This window comes from Ursus maritimus, unplaced genomic scaffold (assembly GCF_017311325.1).
Source record: "Ursus maritimus isolate PB19 unplaced genomic scaffold, ASM1731132v1 scaffold_21, whole genome shotgun sequence".
In the NCBI taxonomy this organism is placed as follows: domain Eukaryota; kingdom Metazoa; phylum Chordata; class Mammalia; order Carnivora; family Ursidae; genus Ursus; species Ursus maritimus.
In genome coordinates, this window is record NW_024424564.1 from 46,233,023 (window position 1) to 46,235,528 (window position 2,506).

The 2,506-nt window shown below is 60.5% G+C and overlaps 1 protein-coding gene across 1 annotated transcript in view; it reads right to left on the reverse strand.

The window, feature by feature from the left end:
* The window catches only part of IL2RB (interleukin 2 receptor subunit beta), a 17,379-nt gene extending 16,314 nt beyond the window's left edge, over positions 1 to 1,065 (reverse strand). Inside the window, exon 1 of the mRNA XM_040637488.1 lies at positions 928 to 1,065. The gene's annotated coding sequence lies outside the window, so the exon portion shown is untranslated. The remainder of the gene's footprint in view (positions 1 to 927) is intronic.
* Between the last annotated feature and the right edge of the window lie 1,441 nt (positions 1,066 to 2,506).

The window sequence follows — 2,506 nt, forward strand, 5'->3', positions numbered from 1 at the left end:
CCCCCCCCCACTGCCCCACACAGGGTGGTCGGCGGATGGGGGAGGGGGGCAGGGGGCTGGCCTCTTGCTGTTTAACTCCCAGAGCTTCTCCCCAGCTGCGTTCAGAATCCCAGCTGTGGGGCTAGGAAGGGGGACCCTCAGAAGTGGCTCTGCCCCCCAGGCACCCCACCCCTGAGGACCCCACCCCTGAGGCGCTCCAAACACAGCTCGCAGCAGGAGGCCTCGTTCCCCAGGAGAGAGGGCGGCCCCACAGACGGGGTCCCGTCCCCTCCCGCGGTGCCTGGAGACACTACTGACCTGCCCGCTCACACAGCCAAGGGAGGGACAAACCTGGACTCAAACGTGTGGGTCTGGCCCCCCGTCCAGGGATCCCAGAGGGGAGGCAACCCCACTTTATGGCCAGGTCTCAGAGAGAACCCCCTCCCACCTCTCCCACCCCACAGCCTCTTAAGGAGCACTTTACACAGGGACGCCTCCGCAGTGTGGGTCCCCTTCCACAGCCGCCAGGAGGGGGCTCGCGTGTCCCCCCACCTCACATCCCAGTGCCCTCCATCTGGGGCTCCACTGGCCTCCCCCTCCCAGTCCTCCTGCCTCTTTCCTCACCCCTTCTGGGTTGGGAAGCCCCTCATCCCAGAGCAGCCCCCAGCTTCCCCAGGGATGGGCTGGGAAGGACGGGTAGCCCAGGACTAGGGATCAGCTTTTCCTCAAGCGGTCAGGTCCTGTGTCATCCTTGAGGGATTTCAAGATAAGGTTGGGGGCCAGCAGAGCTGGGAGCAGGAAGTTCCGGCAGGATCTCCTGGGACATCTCAGTGAGAGCTGAAAGTTGTCCCATGACCTTCACTTCCAGCCCCGGGGCAGGTGGCAGGACCGGGGAGGGAGCCCCCAGGTCCCCGGGGAAGCAGACAGGGGCAGGGGGAGGGCAGTCACCTGGCTGAGACATGGGGCTGCAGCGCACTCTCTCGGGATCTCTCCACTGCTGGGTCCACAGCCATCTCCCCAGGGCCCTGCTCCGACCCTGACTCCGGCAGCCCAGGTAGCAGCTGGCTGATGAGGCCGGCAAAGACTAAAACCCCAGGGCCAGCCCACTTCCTGTGCAGAGGATGGAGGGGGCAAGGCCTGGGGTGGGGACGGGGAGAGATCAGGCTGGTGAGAAACTCTGAAACTCTTAAAGCACCTAGGGGCCAGATAAAGATCTCCCTCCTTCGCTGGGGGGGTGGGGCCGCGTGGGTGTCTTGGCAGCAGACACACTCACACATGCTCGCGCGCACGCTCACGCACACACACATCACACGCCCAATCCCTTTCAAATAGGCACCTTGCGGCACATAGGAGCCCGAAGGGGTGCAGCCCCTTCTTTTCCCTCCTACACCACCCCAGCCCATCTCACACGGGTCGCTTCAAGCCTCTGACACCCTCATCCAGTCATACACACACACAGCCACTGCCAAACCCCCAGGCCTCACACAAACACGTCCTCTGAAGTGTCCCCAGCGCTTCTCACACCTATCTCACCCACCTCTCGGAGACTCCCTTTTCACCCAGCCTTCCAGGGAGCCCCTTACTTCGTTTAGCATTCAGAGAGGACCATGTTCCAGAGCTTTGCGAACAGGCAGGTTGATGGCCTCTTATTGAACATTCTAGAACATTCCTTTTCCTTTCAAGTCTTGGTTCCTAAGCCTTCCTTCCCCACCCCCTGCTCAGGACTTTTTTCCAAATGATGAGAAATTGGGGGCCACTCTTTAGAAAGGTGCGCACCGCGTCATGCACAGTGTCCCAGGCGCAGGGGCCCATGAAGTTCCATCCAGCGTCCAGAAGCAGCAGCTCTGCGTTCTCTCTTTCTCCTGACTTTAATGACCCTGCTCCAGGGGGGGTTTCAGATAAGCAGTTCCACAGAGCCTCCCATCTGCATGGAAGGAAGAGCAGCATTGACAGCTCTGAGAAGAGAGTCAGTGGGCTCCCTTCGGAGCAGAAGCAGAAGGAAGAGGCCAGCATCCCTGAGAAGAGCGAGACCTTCTTTAGAGCCTGCCTGCAGAGTGACCCTCCCTTCCCGGGCGTCAGTGGCCACCCGGCAGAAGGAGGCATGATGGTTCCGACCATCCGCCGCACAGAGTGGGCTCCCCCACCTCTCCTCTCTCCCAGAGCAAGGCTTTCCGGCTGCAGGAGTGGCTTGTCCACACAACCACCACAAAGAGGAGAAGAATAGCCAAGATTTGGTAAGCTTCGACTATTTCTAGAAGCTTCTCGAGAAAGCAGGAGCGTTGGTTCTCCCAGGAAGGGAAGCCAGGCCAGGAAGGCGGAGGTAGGAAGGATGTTATTCGCTGCAGACCTGTGTGTACCACCCGAACATATTTCCTGCCCCCGAATCAATGCCTTCAGCTGAAACTTCTAAAGACACACAAAGAAAAACTACAGCCAGAAATCACAGACCCAGCTTGCCATAAGCAGACACCGCTGGCCGCCTTGCCCATGGCGATGGCCTTAGCCTGCCCTGCATGGCCGGCCGGCA